The 23,213-nt window shown below is 35.1% G+C and overlaps 1 long non-coding RNA gene across 1 annotated transcript; it reads left to right on the top strand.

Moving 5' to 3' along the window:
• The first annotated feature begins 7,735 nt into the window (after positions 1 to 7,735).
• LOC136036200 (uncharacterized) lies at positions 7,736 to 22,642 on the top strand. The gene is made up of 3 exons (XR_010619659.1): positions 7,736 to 7,944; positions 14,720 to 14,808; positions 22,560 to 22,642. It is a non-coding gene; the product is annotated as an uncharacterized LOC136036200 (long non-coding RNA).
• The last annotated feature ends 571 nt before the right edge of the window (positions 22,643 to 23,213 follow it).

Raw genomic sequence — 23,213 nt, 5'->3', positions numbered from 1 at the left:
GGCTATCTCAAAATTTTGATCCGTTGACTTTGGGGAAAAATGAGCGTTGGAGGGGGCCTAGGTGCCATCCAATTTTTTTGGTCACTTAAGAAAGGCACTAGAACTTTTCATTTCCGTTAGAATGAGCCTTCTTGCGACATTTTAGGACCACTTGGTCGATACGATGACCCCTGGAAAAAAAAAAACACGCACCCGTGATTCGTCTTCTGGCAAAAAATACAAAATTCCACATTTTTGTAGATAGGAGCTTGAACCTTCTATAGTAGGGTTTTCTGACACGCTGAATCTGATGGTGTCATTTTCGTGACACCACAATAATCCAAACTTAAATTAATAATTTTTGTACTTCTCATACATTTACTTTCTATTATATAAATCAACAGACTGATTTAAAAGAAAATCAGAGGCTTAATGCCGGTCAGGATTTAAAATAAGAGCTCTGAGTCACGGTGTCCTTCTAAATATCAAAATTCTCTAAGATCCGATCACCAACTCATAAGTTATAAATACCTAATTTTTCTAATTTTTCCTCTCCCTTTAGCCCCCCCCCCCCAGATGGTCGAATCTGGGAAAACGACTATATCGAGTCAATTTGTGCAGCTCCCTGACACGCCTACCAATTTTCATCGTCCTAGCTCGTCCAGAAGCACCAAATCACTGAACCCCTCCCCCAACTCCCCCAAGGAGAGCGAATCCGGTACGGTTACGTCCAAATGCCCACACTTCTTTGTTTTTTCTCACTTAAGAAAAACAGAAAAACTTTTGTGCTGAAAGAAGTAGACCTAGTACTTTTTTTATAAGTAAAAAGTGATTGGAGATCAATCAACCATGGGGGTATTTTCCAGGGGTAAATACCCCCCTCCCCCGAACGAAAAATAGAATCCTCGTTTAAACACTTTCAGAAGCACTTAGGCCTATTTGCCTATTCATAATAAGAAAGCATTATGGAGCAACCTCCCTCACGTAATAGGCTAATTTATGTTCGTTTTAAATTATAATGTCGGTCCTTACATTCTTTTGAAAAATTTTGTTCGTCCTCTTTCAAATTTTAAGTTTAAATTACCAACGCTAAAATCAAATTAGTTACTCAGACAATAACATTAAAAAGATTGTTTTCAGTTGCTAGCGAGCTAAACAAATGAATTTATAATTAACCCGATGAACAAAATTTCGACTGAAAATTAAATTTGAAAGGTTTCCGTTCTAAAAGGATGAAAACGAAAAGATAAGAATCAATTTCCTTGTTTTGAAGTGTGTGTGTTTCGATAACAAAGTGGGTGATGTGAATGGCCAAGAGACTTACTAAGTTGGTATTTAAGAATTTAAAAGCTGGTACTGGTCCGGTTGTTGATGGTATACGAATAAAGTTATTTAAGAACCTTCTTAAATAAATAAAAAAAATTTCTAGCTTGTAAAAATGAATAGAAAAATATATATATATATATATATATATATATATATATATATATATATATATATATATATATATATATATATATATTTATATATATATATATATATATATATTTATATATATATCGGATTTTCTGATTTTCCGATTTCCCGAAAATATTTGTCGCACGTTGGGATCCCTCATGATCTTAAAAAGGATCACAACTTAAGTGAAAACAGATCTTTCTTCAAATATAAGTATGCTACAAGAGTAGCCTATGTTTGAGTTGGAATCGTAGCCTATGCAAAAAAAAATATGGAAGGAATTAACAGCTAGAATTTTTTTTATCAGAATGTTTCAATCCAAAATTTGAGATAGCATCCTGCTTTCTATGGCTGTAATGAGAGAAAGGTTAAGATGGCTAGGGCACGCTTTGTGGAAAAAGGATGAATTATTACCAAATACAGTCCTTTTTGGCTGGCCGTCTAGGGCTAAACAGAAAGCTGGTCATCCGTGGTTGGTGTGGGAGGATTTCATGAAGAAATATGGGGATTCATGGGGAATATGGGGAGGATTTATATATATATATATATATATATATATATATATATATATATATATATATATATATATATATATATATATATATATATAGCAGGCACGTACGCAGGAATTTTTTTTCGGTGGGGGGGGCGAAAACCTTCGAAACAGCAGATATAAAGTAGCAATTTTTTATTTAGTAATGCAAAAAGCACGTATATCGGAAAATACAGATTAACTTTAATTTGTAGTATTGTAGCGGATGGGGGAAGAAGACTGGAGCCTCAAAAGTACGTTTTAGGCTCAGGTTGTGTTCATAGCGATTTAGAATCAGTGATTAATCTATTATATCCCACTGAAAGGGAAATTTTAGGGTTAACAGTGCGATATGGGTGTTGCAGGGGGTAGTTCTCCTAATGCAAAAACGTAGATTTTAATGAAAAATAATAGTTTCCAAAATTGATCCATAAAAGCTGTACTTTATCCTGAAAAGGGGGGATAAACGCCCTAGTATCAAGGATAATTCTATTTGCCGTGGAAAGCAAACTCTCTTTACAAAAAAACAACAACAGTACAATTGCTAATTACTTCAAAGAGGGTAAAAAGTTGGACAGAAAACGTATTAATAATTGGACAGTGACTTGACCGGATAATTGCATGCTGTAAAATCCCCAAAAAAGGCTTCACAAATGTATCTAATTCTTAATAAACGTCCTATTTTTGCCAGAAATCCCAAGAAACCATTGGGAAATTAAAAATTTCACAAAGTTTCAGGCTAAACAAATGAATTTCAATTAACCTAGGAAATGACAACAAGCTACTGTTGTCGTTTCATGTGTCATTATTTGGTTCCTTGTTGGGTTTAAAATATTCAATAGGATATCACCCGCGAGGCGATTAGTTATCTGATTGTTTCGTACTTCGACAGGGAGATGATTCACAACAGTGCATTTTAATGTAAAAACATCCCAGCTCTCATTGAACCGTCAGATAAATAAATAGGGTAATTAACTTGAGTGAAAACAGATCTTTCTTCAAATATAAGTAGGCTATTTTTGAGGTGGATTCGTAGCCTATGCAAAAAGAATTCTGGAAGGAATCCACAACTAGAATTTTTTTTATCTGAATAGTCCAATCAAAATTTTGAGATAGCATCCTGCTTTCTATGGCTCTAATGAGAGAAAGGTTAAGATGGCTAGGGCACGCTTTGTGGATGAAGGATGACAGATTACCGACGATTGTCCTTTTTGACCAGCGGTCTGGGGCTAAGCAGAAAGCTGGTCATCCACGGTTGGGGTGGGAGGATTTCATAAAGAAAGCTTTAAATGAAATGGGAATTTTCTGGGAGAGTGTAAAGAGGGACGTTTTGAATATATTGGATTGGAAGAGGACTGAGCTTAGCCGTGTTGGCCTCAGAGGGCTTGGTGCTGCGGTAATTTGTTAGTAGTAGAAGTATTTTTTTGTTCAGAATAGTTGAAAGGCCGAACAATTATACCTTTCGAGATACCACGATCCTTCTGGGAATAGGTCTAAGTTATTAAATTTGCCCGTCGCTTACGTAGCCTATTACAGGGAAGTATACATACATTTTTTGAATGCGGGAGTATTTTCTGCAAGTGAAATTTTTTACGAGGAGAATTTCCCATGGCAGGTAAGTTACTAGGGGGTAAATTTCTCATGACAAATTTTACACCAGGGGAATTTGCTAGAATTCTTACACGAAGTTTTGCCGTAACACCACGATCCTCCTGGGAATATGTCTAAGTCATACATTTTGTCTGTTGCTTACGTAGTCTTTTATAGGGAAGTATACATACATTTTATGAGTGGGGGAGATTTTCTGCTAGTACAATTTTTCACGGGGAGAATTTGCAATGAGAGGGAAGTTTCTAGGGGTGAAATTTTCAGGAGAAATTTAACACCAAGGGAATTTGCTAGAATTCTTATACGAAGTTTTACCGTAAAAAGCAGGGCGATGAGGGAGGGACAATCCCTTTCATATACAGAATATTTTCTGTTCTTTTTAAGTTGGAAGATATACTATCAACCATAAGTTGTCGAGCCAGCTCTTACTAGGTTTTATTTCTCGTTTAAATCTCTTTAATTGCATCTTCAAGATAGATCATTGGCAGGTGGTGAGAACTCCTTGATGTGGCTGAATTAGCGCATTGGATGTTTCCTGAATTTGTGAAGATACATTTTTTTATATGGTTTTAAGATATATTAAATAAAAAAACATTTTTTTTTACTGAAAGTAAGGAGCGACATTAAAACTTAAAACGAACAGAAATTACTCCATATATGAAAGGGGCTGTTCTCTCTTCAATATCCCGCTCTTTACCCTAAAGTTTGACGCTTTCTCTCCACTCCATTTTTTAAAACATTAAAAAACTTTAGCGTAAAGAGCGGGGTGTTGAAGAGAGAACAGCCCCTTTCAAATACGGAGTAATTTCTGTCCGTTTTAAGTTTTAATGTCGCTCCTTACTTTTAGTTAAAAAAACTTGTTTTTTATTTATTTAATTTCTGAACGTTTTTGAATTAAAGCATGTTTGATTTTGGCTCTCCACACTGGAATAATTAAAACGAAATTTGCCTATATTTTTTTTTTTGGCTAAATGTTTTTCTCATAGTTTTGATCGGATAATTTTAGAGAAAAAGGAGCAGAGGAGGCCTAGTTACCCTCCAATTTGCGGCTACTTAAAAAGGCAACTAGAACTTTTAATTATTTAAGAACGTTTTTTTAACTTACGAATTAACTTACGTAACGAACTTCTATATTCGTATGTTTTTACTACTTATATGAGGGGGTTCGCCCCCTCGTGAATACCTCGCTCTTCATACTAAAGCTTATATTGTGTCCCAATTCCTTAAGAATGGCCCCTGAATCACAAAGACCGTAGAATAAATAGTTGAAAATACTAAAAATACTTTAGCGTAAAGAGCGAGGTATTAGAAGGAAGTGAACCCCTCATATGCGTAATAATTTCTGTTCGTTTTAAGTTTTAATGCTCCTCATTACTTTCAGTTGAAAAGTTTTTCATATTTTTTAAATGCTGGAAAATTCTGCGCCCCCTTCATGGAAATTCTCTTCCCCCATGGAAACTTTTCCCCACAATCGCTCAACCTCCCCCAACCAAAAAATTCACCTGAAAGCGTCAATACACTTCCCAAAAACCATTACTACATGTAAACACTGGTCAAAGTTTGTAACTTACAGTCCCTCCCACGGGGACTATGGGGGAGTAAGTCGTCCTCAAAGACATAGTTATTAGGTTTTTCGACTAAGTTGGATAAAATGGCTATCTCAGAATTTTGATGCGGTGAATTTAGGAAAAAAATGAGCGTGGGAGGAGGCCTAGGTGCCCTCCATTTTTTTGGTCACTTAAAAAAGGCCCTAGAACTTTTAATTTCCGTCAGAATGAGTCCTCTGGCGACATTCTCGGACCACTGGGTCGATACGATCACCCCTGGAAAAAATACGGCAAAAAAAAATACGAAATTCAACATTTTTGTAGATAGTAGCTTGAAACTTCTACTATAGGGTTCTCTGATACGTTGAATCTGATGGTGTGATTTTCGTTAAGATTCTATCACTCTTAAGGGGTGTTTTCCCCTATTTTCTAAAATAAGGCAAATTTTCTCAGTCTCGTAACTTTTGATGGGTATAACTAAATTTGATGAAACTTATATATTTAAAATCAGCATTAAAATTCGATTATTTCGTTGTAACTACTGCTATATAAAATTCCGTTTTTAAGAGTTTCGGTTATTATTGAGCCGGGTCGCTCCTTACTACAATTTGTTACCATAAACTGTTTGATTAAATTTGTTTTAAGCATTTGAAATTCACTCATGTGAGCGTCTTCACCTCAAAGCAGCCCAGTCTTCAAATGACAGCTAAATCTTTCATTCAGAAAAGGGGCGGATCCAAGGAGGGCACGGAGCACCCCCCCCCCATGACATGATGTTGTATTTTGGTTGGGACAGCTTGCTCTGGTTTGGGCCTGGACGAAAGTAATTTTTCTTTGTAATTGATTTTTAATAGTTGAGTTTTTCATAAATTTTTCAATATTAAGACTGTTTTTTTTTTGTAAACCAGTTTGAAAGAAGATTTTAGTCACTTTGTGCAGTCTTTGTTAAGTTTTACTAATGTCGCATACCTTCCAAAAACTATTTAATTAAATTTAGGTTTATCAATGGAATCTGTCCGTATTACTGCAAAAGCCAACTGCAAGGCGAAGATCTTCATTTTGTAGTAACAAGGAGGAGAAATTAAAATCATAACTTCTTTTTACTGTCAAAAATTTGTTTTTGAGTCTGTTTTGCTATGGCACTAAGGCAAAGAAATTGATAGGCCTATCATTACTTTTTTGGTAGTCTGTTTTGGTTTTTTGGGTTTGCTTGTTTTGCAAAGAGGGATGGCTTTTACAACACAGCCTGGTAGTTTTTTAGCGAATTTGTATAATAGAAAATAAATGCATGAGAAGCGCAAAATTTATTAATTTAAGTTTTTGTGAGAAATGATGGCCACTTTACTGCCTATTTTCATCTAATCAAAGCTCCGCATTATACAACATATCACCTCCTCTGTTCATCTTAAAACATTAAAATAAAGGCCAAACTCTTTAATACTTTAGAATATTTCCTCTACCCTACAACGCATAATTGTTGAGGTTCCCTTTATTTTGCGGGCATTTTTTTGTTTGCAAGTTTATCTAAGCAACCTATTATGCCCTCCCCCAAAGAAAATCCTGGATCCACTATTTTCTCTCTGAAAATCGAATTTAAAATAACAAATTTCAAGACATTAAAATGTCTAATAACCAGACAAAGAGCCTGAGTCATAGATCTCAGCAAAGAATATCTAAACAGGTTTTTCGGAAGTGACTCAGAAAAAGCAAGTCTCTGACTTGAGAGACCGAGTATCGGGTGCTCGAGAGACCGAGTATTGGGCATGTTGCAATCCAATCAAAGATTCTGCCCGGGATTTAGTCTGTGACCGACAACTGGTGGGTTTACCCTAGATTAGGTTTGCTAGTTTTGAGGGAAACCCCTCATCCTTTACTTATTTTCAACCCTTAATTGACTCATGATGCCAAATTATTGTAAACTAATGAGAAATTATAGAATTAGCTATTAAAGGGAAGTGAGCAAGGTGTAATTGCTACTAGAGAAACCAATAGGCCTACTAGCCTAGCCTTTTGCCCATTATGAACCAATTGAAGATCAAACTGGATGTGCTGTTCTTCTAATTAGGCAATAGTGTTTATCTAAGGCCAAACATAAGCCTTATAAAACACAAGGCTATCAATGATTTTGCTATTTATTGTCCTATGCTATCTTAGATGTCCAAAAAATAGGCCTATGTCTTTGCTATCATCAGCCCAGTTTTGGAGCAGTCTCAACAGTTATTGAGACACTCAGAACCATGCCTTTGGTCTGGAGATCTGGCTTTGCAAAAATTACCAAGCATATAGGCTATTTCAGATATATAATAGAAAGATAATTCTTTGGAACTTTTGTAGCCTACTCCACAGGATTTTAAACATCAAATAGTAGTACAAGCCTACTATCAGTTTTAATTCACAAAACAATTTAATGTTGCATGATATGATTACTGCACCATGATTGAAGTTCATCGCCTGTCTCGATATAAATATGTCATTCTGCCAAAATTTAAAAAATTTTGCTTTCGATAATCTATCATAATTTAATCCTTAAAATAAATAATTTAATAATAATCCTAAAAAATAAATAATCATAATAAAAAACTGTTAGCTTTTTTTAAAATATAAAAAATATAATTTTTATATAGTTAAATAATTAAAAATTGTTTTCAATACACTAATTTATTACTTTTTTATTTGAAAAAATTTAACTGTGTATTTCACTTTTTCGCATTTTAAGAAGAAAGTTTGAGTCTGGCAACGTTAGTGCTAATTAATTTAAGACAATGGATGAGGAATTTGAAACTTTCAAGCTTTAGCGTGTTTAGGAAGACAGCCCTTCAAGTGAGTAGGGTTTGGAGAAACTGTTAGTCCCCTTAAAGTTCTCTTGAAGGGTGAGAAATCAGTAAAATTCTTGATGGGGTATTGTTTAGTATCTTGTAGGTGGTAAAATTCTAGACAAGCTAGCCTATTTCTTGCTGTCTTGGTGAGTAGTTATTGTATGAAAATGAAACTTTTAGGGATGAATCTATTGAGAGACGTATGAGTAATTACCCAGCAGTTTATATAACTGAGCAACGAATAAAGTGAACACAGACTATACTAGTCAACCACCCAATGCCACTTTTTGCTCTTTCTGAATATAACAATCACTTTTCTTGCTAAATCAATTTTAAGTCTCTTTAGGAACCTAAAATGATGATATTTTCTATACATATTTTTGGATTTAAAAATGGTTTAAAATATTTATTTCAAACTTACCATTTCAATAAAAATCCCTTTTGTAAAAGTTGTATAATTCACAATTAGCCTATTGATTTGTCAGGACTAAGTTGAATAAAAAAGAAATTGAAAACAGTTCCACTATGTTTTCTTTTTTTAGCCGGCATAAAAACTGCTGTTTCTCCTATATGTCAAAAAATACCAAAGCCAACAGAAGAAACATGGTGGATAGAAAAATAGATAAGTTACTTTAAATTTTTTAGACAGCTTAATTGTGACAAATCATTGCTTACAAATCATCTAACTTTAACAAAATGGATTTTATAATGAAATAGTAAGTTTGAAACCACTATTTTAACCATATTTATCCAAAATAAAACAGAAATTATAAACATAAGAAATTATCATTTTCAAGGGTCTAAAAAAGGCTTAAAACTGAATTTTGAAAAAAAGTGATTATTATATTCAGAAAAAGCATAAAAAAGGGCATCTAGGATATGTTCAGTTTAGTGTGAAATTCTAGTTGAGTGACTTCCTGCTTTCTCAGAAAGGGGTTAAGTTAGGAAAATGAAATTTTCAGGGATGAGTCTACAGGCTAAAGTATATCCCAGGAAGGTATTTTAAAGTAGCCACCTCCACTCCTTCTCCCTCTAGAGAGCCCTGAAATTTGCCTACATGACAGGTTATACCTATTAAAATTTTGACAAAACAACATTTTACCTTAATTTTCAGTTACCAGTTGCTTTTTCTCTGCCTTTAGTTCTGAAAATGCAATTTCTGTAATTTGAGTAGAATTCTGAGCCATATCAATGTTTTTTCCAAAAGTTAGGAAATGTATTTGCATATTTTTAAACCTTATAAATTGGGATTGAGCAAAGTTGTGAAGCAGAAAACAATTTTGTTGTACTCCGTTCAAGCAGAAGATCTATTTTGCAAGGTTTCACTTTTATAACACACATATTTTTGAAGGTTATCAGATATCAGGGCCCTCTAGAGGGAGAAGGAGTAGAGATAGGTACTTCAAAATACCTCCCCAGGACATACTTTAGCCTGTAGACCCATCCCTGAAAGTTTCATTTTCCTAACCTATTTCTGAGATAGCAAAAAGTCAATCAACTAGAATTTTACAGTTCAGTTTTTTTTTGTCAATTATATAAACTGCTTAATATTTATCAAAGTCTATTCTGGGAAGGTATTTTGATCTACCTACCCCTGCTTCTTCTCTCTCTAGAAAGCACTGGCCTTTGAGGATCTTTAAAAATGTTTGTTTATAAAAGTGAAACAGAGAATTATTGGTTACTCACTCTGGTATCTGCTGTCTTCTGGGATGACTTCTTACTATGCCTCTTTGTCCTCAATGATTCTTTTGATATTAAGATTCACCATTCAAAAGCATTGTAAAAATTCACCTCTTTGGCATTAGTTAACAAGTATTGGAAGCTGTAGTTTATTCAGTCAAGATGGATAGCCAAGATTCTTGCAACCATCAACAGCTTTTGCTGCCCATCTTTGAACTTGTTTTGTTTTCTGCTGAGCACCCTTGTTCAGGGGTATTACAAAATACATCCCAAATTCTATCAATGGTTACACAAGACCCTTATATAGTTTGCTTGCAACTTTAGTTTAAATAAAAAAAGCAGTTTTTTCCAACTGAAAGGAAGGAACAACATTAAAACTCAGATGAAAAGAAATTATTCCATATATGAAAGGGACTATGGGGGATTAGGTCATCCTCATTGAAATATTTTTGAAATTTTTTGACTTTGCTGAACAAGGTGGCTATCTCAAAATCTTATTGGGTGACTTTGAGAAAAAATGAGTGTAGGAGGGGGTCTAGTTGCCCTCTAATAATTTGGTCACTTAAAAAGATAACTAGAACTTTTAATTCTTGTTTAAATGAGCCCTCTTTTAATATCCTAGGACCAATGGGTTCAGCCTTGGTAAGAAAAACAAACAAACATGCATCTGTGATCTTTCTTTGGACAAAAAAAAATACAATAATCCACTTTTTGCAGATATGAACCTGAAACCTCCACAGGAAGGTTCTCTGATATGCTGAATCTGATGGTGTGATTTCCATTAAGATTCTGTGACTTTTATGGGGTGTTTCCTGCTGTTTTGAAAACAAGGCAAATATTCTAAGGCTTGTAGCTTTTCAAGGGTAAGAATAAACTTGATGAAACTTAAATATTTGAAATCAGGAAAAAAATCAGACTCTTTTGATGTATCTATTAGTATCATAATTCTGATTTTGAAAATTTCAGTTACTATTGAGCTGGATTGCTCCATAATTAAAGTTTGTTACCACAAACTGTTTAATGATCTGCTGCATATTGTATGCTTGATTATGCCAACAGTCTGGAATGCTTTGACAACTGCCATTTGTGCATATTAATGAAATTTTAATTTTTTATCAGCAACAATTCCCAAATCTTTCCTAGTTGCTGAAGAGTCAATCGGTTGTCTCAAGCCATCCTCTCCAAGCATATAGCACTGCCATTTTATGTTCACTCTCCCAAAGTACAGTAACTTGCACTTTAGAATATTAAATTCAAGCTTTTACTTGCAGGCTCAAAGTGAAAGCCAATGCAGGTCTTCCTGTATGAAATATCTTATAACTGATGAGTCTGCAGAGCCAATAAGCTTTGAATCAAATATAGTATATATAGCTAGGTATAACTTGAAAGAAATCTAGGGTAAAACCAAAAGAGAGGCATATCTAATGCACAGTTTTTATAAAATGGTATGGAGAAAAACTTCATTGTCAAAAATTAAATATGAAAAAAAAAAATTTCAAATAGGTGGCTAATGTGAATATAAGTGTATTTAAAAGCAGGGGCAAATCTCCAGCATTTTATTGGGGGAAGGGGGCAAGAGGAGACCATATATGGATAGTCAAGGGGCATGGGATATATAATGGTTTTTCTCTACATTATTGGGGGGGGGCACTGCCCCTTGGCACACTATTAAACACCATTGTATCATTAAATTAGAAAAGCCATCTACATATAGATATTCAACAGCATGAAGTTAGTGGGAAATTACAAGCACCTCAGCTGATATGCTTTTATAATCTTGATATTAATTAGGTACTTTAACTTCTTTATTATGTACTTTAGAGGTCCAGGGTGGTAAATTCAAAGTTTGTGAAAAATTCCCTCCGCCCTGCGTCTCACTGAAAAAAATATTTTATTTTACATCCTGTTTTGTAATTTTCGATTTATAAAGATCTTGTCTTGTAAAAAGAAATACCTGTATTTAATTTTGTTATGTTACATGTTACTATCAGCACCCATGCTTCAAACCTAACAAATAGACAAAAACCATGCCTTCTTTTCCTTTTACTCCTTCTTCAGCTCATTTTTCCTCTGAATTTGTATTGTGTTAGTGTCACAAAAAAGGTTTTTTTCTGTGAAAAATATGTTTGTTGGAAATTTAAATTTTTAATGACAGCCTAATGGTCATATAGATGGCTCTATGGCTCAGATGAATTTTACTTACAGTTACAGGAGAAAATAGACAGGGTTCCAGGTAGAAATATGGTGTTTTTATTAGGAGATTTAATCCACAGGTCAGTAGAAACAGAGATAGATGTTATCCTAGCCTAGGTAAATTTGGTGTAGGAAAAAAAAATACAGTAATGGCTAAAGACTCTTGTGATTTTGTAGGTATAACAATCGAGTTATAACCAGTACAGTGTTTGGTCATAAAATGGCCTATAAGTTATCATGGTATTCAAATGATGGTAAAGCAGCAAACCTTATTGATTATGTTATTTTAAACCAAACTCCAGCAGGATCCATAGAAGATACTAGGTTATATAGGAGTGGTGTTATTGATGCTAAAAGTAAAGATTACTATGTGGTAGTATAGGGCTAAATTAAAGCTGAGATTTCAGAAGGGTAACTACCTTCCAGGAAGTTATGATATTGCTAGACTCCAGGATGAGAATTTGAGAGAGAATTTTCAGGAACAGTTGAATACTAAACTGTAGTATAAAATTTGACTATGTGGGAGATGGATGTAATAATTTTAGGAAAACAGTTTGTCAAGTTGCTGATGTTATTTTAGGGAAGAAAGTTAGGACTGCAGCTAGGAAAATTAGTGACAGGTTTTATGTTTAACAGAGAGGAGAAGGGGCTTGTACAAGAATTATCTGAATGATAAATCCTACAAAAACAAAAGGAATGTAAACAATGTGAAGAAAGCATTAAAATATGAACTTAGGAGATGTGAAGCAGAGGCCTTGGATAAAAATGTTGAGGATTTGGAAGATGCAGCTATACAGAATAATAGGAAAATATTATACTGGTATATTAATAAATTGAGAGGAAGCAGTCAATTTGGACTTATCCCAGTCAAAGATAGGAATTAAGCCACAATTAGTGATAATGAAAGAGAGATGAGCAGAACATTTTGAGAATATGCTAACCCAAGATAGAATTGCAAGAAAAGATGTAGGGAAAATTGAAAAAGTTTGTGATACCTTGAAAGTGAAGGAACATTTGTTTTACGAGGAAGAATTAGCAGTACTAAAAGTATAAAAAAATAATAAGGCTATAGCTGCTGATTATGTGGTGAATGAGTTCCTTAACTATGGTGGTGCTGAGGTTAGAAATAAGTTACTGAAGATTAGGAATATGATTTAAAAAAGGGAAAGTACCTAGCAGTTTTAGGGAAGCCTGAATTAAACCACTGTACAAGAAAGGTGTTTGAGTAAGTATTATAACTATCAAGGCATTAGTCTGGTCTCTGTAAGTAGCAAATTACTTAGTAATATGATATTTTTAGACTGAGAGAGGCTGTAGACAAAGTTTCAAGAGAAGAACAGTGTGGTTCTAAAAAGGGTAGATGATGTGTCAACAACATTTTCACTCTTAGATTAATAATTGAGAAGTACCTGAGTTGTCAAATACCTTTGGTCCTCAGTTTTACAGATTATAAGCAAGCATTTGATTCTGTTAATAGAAAAGCTTCATCAAAGGTCTTATCCTTGTATGGTATACCAGACAAATACATTAAAGCGGTTAGTGCTATGTACAAGAAAAAAGCTGCTGCAGTTTAGGTAGGAAATGAGGTTAGCAGTTGATTTCATATTAAATCAGGAGTTAAGCAAGGCTCTGTTCTATCCATGTTTATATGGATTATTTTGATGGATTTTGTCTTAAGAAGCACATGAAAGGCAATGGGAGACCACAGAATCAAATGGGGAGGAAAAACTCTCCTGGGCTTGGATTATGCTGATGATTTAAGCATCCTAGATGAAGTGTGAGCAAAATGAATGAACTTTCAGAGGTTTTACATGTTCAGGATGCCAGAATAGGTTTGAAAATAAATGTTAAGAAGACTAAATCGCTAAGGCTAAGAAAAAGTGAGGATGAAAAGGTGACCTAAGGTAATGTGAAAATTGATCAGGTGGACAGTTTCACTTACCTTCGTAGCATTATTAGTAAAAATAATGGGAGCACTGAAGGTGTTAAAAGTAGAATTGACAAGGTTCAGGTTGGTTTTTCATGGTTAAAAGAAGTTTGGAAGAATAGGAGGATAAGTCTGCAAATGAAGACTAGAAAATTAGAAGCTACAGAGGTCAAATAGCGATTCAGGTTTAAGTGTGCTGAAAAGCAGATGAAGATGACGTTTTCCAAAGAAATTGCCTACAGATTGTTTTGGATACCCAGCTTACTGACTGTATTTCAAGTATTAGGCTCTACAAAAAGGTTGGTTCAATCTTGATTTCTAGGGTAATAATGAGAGAAAGGTTGAGATGGCTAGGGCATATTCTCTGGATGAAGGATGACATATTGTCAAAGATTTTCCTTTTTGGCCAGCCACCTAGTGCTCCAGTTCCAAAAATTGGAAAGTGCTAAATGGAAAGTAGGTTGTTTTCAGTTGGGGTGGATGGATGTTGAAGATTTACAAGAAAGATTAAAAAGATTTAAAGATTTAAAAGATACAACAAAGAAAGATTTACAGGAAATGAGAACTTCCTGGGAGGGTGTAAAGAGAGAGGCTTTGAATAGATTAGGCTGGAGGAGGAGCTTGCATAGCTGTGTTGGCCTCGGGCAACTTGGTGCTGTGGTGAGCTGTTTGTAGTAGTATCAGTTGTAGTAATAATGGTCATGTAGTATGTGTGTGTTTTTGCTAGTATGTATGGTGATAGTATTCATGTTTGAAACAGTCAAGAAAGAATAAAATACTCTTATTAAAAACTATATGTCAGATTGCTGGCTGTTTAGAGAAAACCTATGAAAATGTTTTGACAGCTGTTCAGAGTAGTTTAAGGCTGTTAGTAGTTTAAGGCTCTTTGCATTAAAATATAGTGATTTATGAGAAAGAGATTTAAAAAAAGAGAACAAAGAAAACTAAGTTATTCCGCTTATACTTTTTCCTCTTTTAGCTATGTCATCAGAGAGGATATTATGTTGATGAGAGGGACTTAGATCAAATACTGAGAAGTTTTAAGCAGGAATTTGGAGACCGGCCAAGGTTGTTTTTTTGTTAGTTTTTTCAACCATTAAAGTATGCTCAAAATTTTTGCTTTGTTCTGTGTCCTAGATATTTGCTTATCATTTTCTGTTATCAGCCTGGGGATTCAACTTCATTTTTATCTTGCTCAATTACTTGCTTTGTTTATTTGTAGTTTATATGAGTAGCAAAGCCATGTTACTGAACTTTACAGCCCTATTTTCTGATTTCAATCAAAGCTCTGTAAATAAGCTTAAAAATATTATTGTTGTTCTCCTGTATAATAAAGAAAACATCTGGGTGTTATGTTATAGCCTATGTATCCCAGTCCTAAAATAAAAAGTTGTTTTAAATGCAGTACTTCTATATAATAGACTGTGAACTAGGGAATATTTTACAAATCTCCCCCTCATCCTACCAAATGAAATTATTACATAGGCTACTCCTTGGTAAAAGACCTTTGATAACCCTCAGGAACCAAGCTGAACTTTTTTTTTTTCAAGAAACCATTAGGAAAAGTAATTAAAAAAAACTATCCATTTTTTTGGTTCCAAAATTATTCTGCATGAATGTTTGTGTTTTTAGCTTGATCAGATTAGCTTACTTTTCAGTTGCACAAAATGTGTACACACAAAACGTCACTGCCACTATAGATTCTATATAATACTAAATTTCTGTTGTACTTGGACATATTTAGTGATGCTATAAGTTAAATTACAAAGGTCATCAAAGTTATAAAGTGATGATGACTGGGATACTTTTCCTTTTTATCATTTTCTGGTCATTTTGCAAACTCTTTCAAATTTCATAGAAATATTAAAAGCAGTTATAAACTAAGTAGCTCTCATCTGCCCTAGTATAGGTAGTACAAGCTAGAAGTGGTTCATTTTTATAGTCTTCTATTGTTTGTATTACTAGCTTTTTACAGTCTTCTATTGTATTAATAGCTAAAGTAGAATTTTACCCCTACTTTACCTTAAAAATCCAGTTGAAACAAGAATCTCAAAAAACATAGACTATATAATATAGGCATTGGGCTAATCATTCTACTTTTTTCAACTAAAAATTAGCCTATAGTATGGTTTAAAAACTAGGCCTGTTTAGGCCAGCATATGGCATGGGGTATGCCAAACATTAGAAATATAATGCAAAGAGTATGCACTGGGTATGCCAAATGCTACAAATAATCTATTTCTAGGAACTGCATTTTCAAAACTAAAGGCAGAGATTAAGAATCAAAATCTTACGTGCACAAAACAGCAACAAGTAAATGAAAATGTAGGAAAATGCTGTTTTTTCAAAATTTCAATAGGTAATAGACCTGTCATGTAGGCAAATTTCAGGGCCCTCTAGAGAGAGAAGGAGTAGAGATGGGTATTTTAAAATACCTTCCCAGGACATACTTTAGCCTGTAGATCCATCCCTGAAAGTTTTATTTTCCTAACCTAAACCCTTTCTGAGATGGCGAGAAGTCCATTAACTAGAATTTTACCAAAACTAGGTCTATTTAGGCCAGCATATGGTGTGCCAAACATTAGAAATATAATATAAAGAGTATGCACTGGGTATGCCAAATGCTACAAATAATCTATTTCTATACCAGGCATGTGTCTGTAGTAGACTTGTCTGCCAGTCAGAAAAGAATTTTCTGCCTCTTGTCTGCCAGTCAGAATAGTGAGCTAATATGCCATGTACTAGACAAGCCAGAATACAACACTTGGAATATGGTACCTAAAATTATATGGATTTGTACTGGTTCCCAGTGAGGTCCACAAGTTTTTATGGCACTTGGTATTAACCAAGTGACATATAGCAGTCACCAATTCTGTCGGTCTGTCTGTCGGTCCCGGTTTTGCTACTTTAGGCACTTCCAGGTAAGCTAGGACGATGAAATTTGGCAAGCGTATCAGGGACTTGTCTGCCAGTCAGAAAAGAATTTTCTGCCTCTTGTCTGCCAGTCAGAATAGTGAGCTAATATGCCATGTACTAGACAAGCCAGAATACAACACTTGGAATATGGTACCTAAAATTATATGGATTTGTACTGGTTCCCAGTGAGGTCCACAAGTTTTTATGGCACTTGGTATTAACCAAGTGACATATAGCAGTCACCAATTCTGTCGGTTTGTCTGTCGGTCCCGGTTTTGCTACTTTAGGCACTTCCAGGTAAGCTAGGACGATGAAATTTGGCAAGCGTATCAGGGACCGGACCAGATTAAATTAGAAATAGTCGTTTTCCCGATTTGACCATCTGGGGGGGGGGGGAGTGGGGGCCCGGTTAATTCGCAATAAATAGAAAAAATTAAGTATTTTCAACTTATCAGTGGGTGATTGGATCTTAATGAAATTTAATGTTTGGAATGATATTGTGTCTCAGAGCTCTTATTTTAAATCCCGACCGGATCTGATGACATTGGGGGGAGTTAGAGGGGGAAAACCTAAAGTCCCGGTTTTGCTACTTTAGGCACTTCCAGGTAAGCTAGGACGATGAAATTTGGCAAGCGTATCAAGGACCGGACCAGATTAAATTAGAAATAGTCATTTTCACGATTTGACCATCTGGGGGGGGGGATTGGGGGCCGGTTAATTCGGGAAAAATAGAAAAAATGAAGTATTTTTAACTTATGAGCGGGTGATTGGATTTTAATGAAATTTGATGTTTGGAATGATATTGTGTCTCAGAGCTCTTATTTTAAATCCCGACTGGGTCTGATGACATTGGGGGGAGTTGGAGGGGGGAAACCTAAAATCTTGGAAAACACTTAGAGTGGAGGGATCGGGATGAAACTTGATGAGAAAATTAAGCGCAAGTCCCACATACATGATTGACATAATCGGAACTGATTTTCTCTCTTTGGGGTAGTTGGGGGGGGGAGTAATTCTTAAAAATTAGAAAAATGAGGTATTTTCAACTTACGAATGGGTGATCAGATCTCAATGAAATTTGATGTTTAGAAGGATATCGTGTCTTAGAGCTCTTATTTTAAATCTTGACCGGATCTGGTGATGGGGGTGGTGAGTTGGGAGGGGGAAACCTAAAACTTGGAAAACACTTAGAGTGGAGGGATCGGGATGAAACATGGTGGGAAAAATAAACACAAGTCTTAGATAGATGATTGACCTAAACGGAACGGATCCGCTCTCTTTTGGGTAGTTGGGGGGGGGGGGGGTATTTCTGAAAAATTAGAAAAAATGAGGTATTTTTAACTTACGAACGGGTGATCGGATCTCAATGAAATTTGATATTTAGAAGGATATCGTGGCTCAGAGCTCTTATTTTAAACCCGACCGGATCTGGTGACATTGGGGGAGGGGGGGGGGGGGGTTGGGAGGGAGAAACCTAAAAATTGCAAAACACTTAGAGTGGAGGGATCGGGATGAAACTTGGTGGAAAAAAACACGAGTCCTAGATACATGATTGACATAACCAGAACGGATCCGCTCTCTTTCGGGTAGTTGGGGGGGGGGGGGTTTAATTCTGAAAAATTAGAAAAAATGAGGTATTTTTAACTTACGAACGGGTGATTGGATCTCCATGAAATTTGATTTTTAGAAGGATATTGTGTCTCAAAGCTCTTATTTTAAATCCTGACCGGATCTGGTGACTTTGGGGTGGGGAAACCTAAAATGATGGGAAACGCTTAGATTGGAGGGATTGGGATGAAACTTGGGTGGAAAAATAAGCAGAAGTCTTGCATACGTGATTTACATAATTGGAACGGATCCGCTCAATTGCGAGGGGGGGGGGGGTAATTCTGAAAAATAAGAAAAATGATGTATTTTTAACTTACGAAGGAGTGATCGGATCTTCACAAAACTTCATATTTAGAAGGACCTCGTAACTCCGATATCTTATTTTAAATCTCAACCGGATCAAGCGTAATTGGGGGGGGGGGGGCAGTTGGGGGGACCGGAAATCTTAGAAAATACTTAAAGCGGTGAGATCAGGATGAAACTGGATGGGAAGAATAGAAACCTGTCTAAGATACGTGACTGACATAACTGGACCGGATCTGCTCTCTTTGGTGGAATTGGGGGGGGGGGGTAATTTTGAAAATTGAGGTATTTGTAACTTACGAAAGGGTGACCAGATCTTAATGAAATTTGATGTTTAGAAGGATCTTGTGCTTTAAAGTTCTAATTTCAAATTCCGACCAGATCCTGTGATATTCGGGGGAGTTGGAGGAAGGAACCGGAATTCTTGGAAAACATGAAAATTGGAGTATTTATATCTTACGAATAGATGATCGGATCGTAATGAAATTTGATTTTTAGAAGGAATTCATGTCTCAGAGCTCTTATTTCAAATCCCGACCAGATCTTTTGACTTTGTGGGGATTTGGAGGGGGAAATCTTGGAAAAACACTTGGAGTGTAGGAATCGGGATGAAGCTTGGTGGATAGAATAAACAAATATCCTTGATACGTGATTGACAGAATCGTACTGGGTTCACTCTCTTTGGGGGAGTTGGGGGGAGGGTTCAGTGATTTGGCGAGTTTGGTGCTTATGGACGTGCTAGGACGATGAAAATTGGTAGGCGTGTCAGGGAGCTGCACAATTTGACTTGATAAAGTCGTTTTCCCAGATTCGACCATCTGGGGGGCAAAAGGGAGAGGAGAAATTAGAAAAAATTAGGTATTTATAACTTACGAGTGGGTGATCGCATCTTAATGAATTTTGATATTTAGAAGGACTTTGTGACTCAGAGCTCTTATTTTAAATCTTGACCGGCATTAAGCCTCTTATTTTCCTTTTTAAATCAATCTATTGATTCATAGAATTTTGTTAGAGCTCATACCATATGATCTCTTGGCTCTTAGCTCTTCTCGCCTCGTCACAAGTGCCATATGAGCTTTTGTTAGTTAAGCTCTTGTTAAGAGTCAAAAGTGATTTGAGGGCAATTAGCCCTCCACTTTAGCTCATAATTTTCCAAAAACTTCCTATCAAAATTTAAGTTAGCTATTTTGCTTCATTATAGCTGAACAGTCTTGTAACTTATCTCTTGGGCTATTGTGTAGGTCAACCCCGTACAGTGGTGCAATTCGCCCATTATGTTTAAAAATTAAATGTTGATTAAAGATTTAAACAAAATGTACTGTGTTAATGCTAATTCCCAACAAGGCATCTCAGCAATATCCCAAGAATGACTGAGGGTATCATGTTCAAACTGTTGGGGCTACTTCTTTTGCTACTTCTGCTCTTAAAATTTAGCCAGATCAAAATAGTGTAAGTGTATCCAAGCTGCTCAAGAGAGTAGACCGATTTTTTTGTGAATGGTACCAAGTTTTCTATTTCAGGTCAACTAGAGGACGTATGAATCTGAATTAAACACCACTATTTGTTTCCAGATTTTTAAAAGGGTCTATGTTGTTAAAAATTGCTTAAAAATATTCTCCAGCATACAAATAGCAGGCCAAACTATAAATTCTCAAAAAAAAACGAAAAGATTTTAACTATCATTTTCTTTTTCCCTGAAAAGACTATGTCAATATAAACAAACATAAATTAATTAAAAAAAAAACTTTTTCCACAAAATAAGTTTTTCAAAGAAAAGTAAAGAACCCTATTTAACCAAAAATGAGTGAAAATAAAATCAAATAGTCTACCAAGCATAAAATCAACACAAGTCAGCATCGATAAATAAATGAAACCCGAGTAAATAACCAAGTCAAACTCAAAACAAGAAGATATTAACAAGATTAGGGCTCAAAACCCCTAAGCCTTCCCAAGGCCAGAACATAATGTGAACTTTACTGAAAATTTTTTAATGTTTTTACTATTATAACTTTAGTAAATTAACTTTTTGATTAATAAATATCAGTATATTTATATTAAACTGACAATGTGCATTCTTTTTTATTTTATTTTTTCAAATTATGTTCTGGCCTTGGGAAGGCATAGGGGTTTTGGGCCCTACTCATGTTAATTTCTGCTCGTTTTGAGTTTGACTCGGTTATTGATTTTAATTCATTCTGACTTATGGTAGTCTTATGGCTGGTAGATTATTTGATTTTATTTTTGCCGATTTATTTTTATTTTGCTTGGTGTTCTTTACTTTTCTTTGAAAAACTTATTTGTGGTGTTTTTTTTTATAAATTACAAGCAGTATTGTTTGCCTGTTTAACAGAGGCATAGTTAATGTTGCAGCAATGAAAATAATTGAGGAAAATATTATTTAGGGCTATATCTAGGCCCATTGTAGTGGCTAGGGTATAGTTGTGACAGCAGTAATTATTATATTTGGAAAGCATTATGATTAGGGAATTGAATGATACTTCTCTTTTTTTTATTATAGTAGTTCCTTCGTAGGAGGAATTTTGGTGCACAAAAAGCTCGATAATAGGGGCTCTTGTCAGCACTTTTAAACAGGAGCCAAAATAAGGCCTTAAGGATAGGACATAACACCCATTTGATTCTATTATGACCTTCAAGTAATGGAATAGGTTTAGGAGATTGACTATTTCTGTAAATAAATCAACTACCTTCCATTTTAGCGCTCTTATCTTGACTAATACTGCTGTTAGCCCAGACAAAGTTGCCAAAATAGGGTTGGACTAATTTTTGTTAACATAATCGTTAAAGCCTTGCAAATAGAGGAGGAAACAGCTTTCCAAGCTCTAGCTGGGCCTCTAGATCTATGTATGTGCTGTTTATTATTGTTACAATGGCTAAATTGAATAGTTCCAATTCTAATCAACATTCTAGTTGTAGGCTATAGCAAGGAAAAATAAAGTAACTTGTTTCTAGCTCCAATAGCTGTGATACTCTATGAATTGTTCCAGACCAATCTGAAATTCAAGTTTAGGTATTCTTAATTTCTTACCTTAAACTCCACTTGCCAGCAATTGAACAAATCCCTTGTTCGTCTCAAGATATTCATTCCGTCTAGGATTTCTGGTTTTCATGTATTTTAACTTATATATGACAATGTCGCATTCATGACAGCTTTATATCTTTTGATCAATTGGGGAAAAGAAATACTGGGCAGTACAAAATGATGTCTGTCTAGCTGGTTGCTCACATGACACACTCACACACATAGCAATGTCATACATGGCACATGAAAATTACAATCTTCACTAAGAAATGGCAATCTCACATGACAATGTCACATTCATGTCAACCTTATATCTTTTGATCATTATTGGGGAAAAGAAATAGTGAGCAGTACAAAGCAATGCAATGCGTCTTTTAGCAGGAATCAAAAGAGTTTTGGGAATGACCATTTAAAAAGGGATCTCTCAAAGTAAGTTGTTGGCCTAATTTTCTTGGAGAGATTTTTGGGCCAATATTTAGGGATCCCTCCGTACTTGTTCATGGATATCCTCCTAGCTTATGCCTTTGATGTTCACTGTGGGCAGTGGAAAGACCACTACTTGAAAATATTGCCTTTGTGTATAAAATATACACAGATATAGACAGAGAGAGAGAGAGAGAGAGAGAGAGAGAGAGAGAGAGAGAGAGAGAGAGAGACTCGAATACAGGTTAGATTAGCTTTGGTTGCTTTCACTTTAATGAAAGTTGGGGTTACAGTAATGTCAGGGTTTGACTTAAAACATATATATAATATATACAAGTATATAAAAAATATACACATTTTGTATATAAAAGGGTATAAAAATATACCCTTTGTGGCATGTATAATGTGTAATTAGCTGGGAAATCTTACTGATTCTCAGAAAGAAACAAGAAAAAAGATAAAATCATTTTTGCCATTTGTCTATAAGTGTTTTAAATTCTGATTATTATAATATCAGTATTTCTTTTTGCAGGAACGTATGTTGACGGGAATGTTGTATAAGACTGGGAAAAAAGTTTGGCCTATCTCCTCCAAATCAAATTAATAATCCAACTAATAATCCAACTATGATAAGGTAAGCAAATATTGGCAAATATCAAAGTATTTTAATTCAGTTCAGTAGTGGGAATATAATATACTTTCTTGGTTAAGTTTCTCACTGAAGGTAAGGGGCAACGCTAAAACTCAAACGAACGGAAATTATTCTGTCTAAGAGGGAGGCTGCCCCTCCTCAATACTATTCTCTTTGTGCTAAAGTTTTTTAGTACTTTTAAAAAAGCCTTTGATTCTAATTGAATGGCCTTTGTATTTCAGGAGTTGTTAGGACACCTGGTCACCTATAAAGGGTACTTGAATTTCTCATTTCTATTCAATTTATTCCTCTCATGATCTTCTCGGACCTTTGCTTCAATATCGATCGCCCCTGGGAAGAACAAACACAAACAATTTGCATGCATCCACCTTTGGATGATCTTTCTTCTGGTACTCAGTTTTCAGTTTTTTTTAAGTATTCAAAATTCAGTTTTTTTTTAGAGGGGGCTTGAAAGATCTCGAGTACCTGTTCTCTGGTACACTGAATCTGATGATACAATTTTCAATAAAATTCTTTGACTTTTGGGGACGTTTC

Source organism: Artemia franciscana, chromosome 15, assembly GCF_032884065.1.
Source record: "Artemia franciscana chromosome 15, ASM3288406v1, whole genome shotgun sequence".
Taxonomy (NCBI): Eukaryota; Metazoa; Arthropoda; class Branchiopoda; order Anostraca; family Artemiidae; genus Artemia; species Artemia franciscana.
Note: the sequence above shows the minus strand (reverse complement) of the source record. Positions and strands in the feature narration are given on the sequence as shown.